Below are 300 nucleotides of genomic sequence, written 5' to 3'. Positions count from 1 at the left end.
GTGCCCAGCAGGCGTTACATATGACAGGCTGAATTACCGAGGAGATCCCGCCTCTCTGAGATCTCCAGCCCTCCGATTGGCTAGTCCAGCCGTCACTCCTGGAGAACGGTATTTCGAATGCGGTCGCTACTTCTGTCACCTGACAGAGACGCAATGAAAGGTGTAAAAGCTGAGCAGAAAGAAACTTCCTGATATTCGGTCTTTACCAACTTTTATGTACTTTTTTAATATTTTACAGATCATTCTTCTTTATATAATTACTTGGGAGACATTATATAACAGATATATTATAACATGCTG

This window comes from Brienomyrus brachyistius, chromosome 3 (genome assembly GCF_023856365.1).
Source record: "Brienomyrus brachyistius isolate T26 chromosome 3, BBRACH_0.4, whole genome shotgun sequence".
NCBI lineage: Eukaryota > Metazoa > Chordata > Actinopteri > Osteoglossiformes > Mormyridae > Brienomyrus > Brienomyrus brachyistius.
This window is presented reverse-complemented; position numbering follows the sequence as displayed.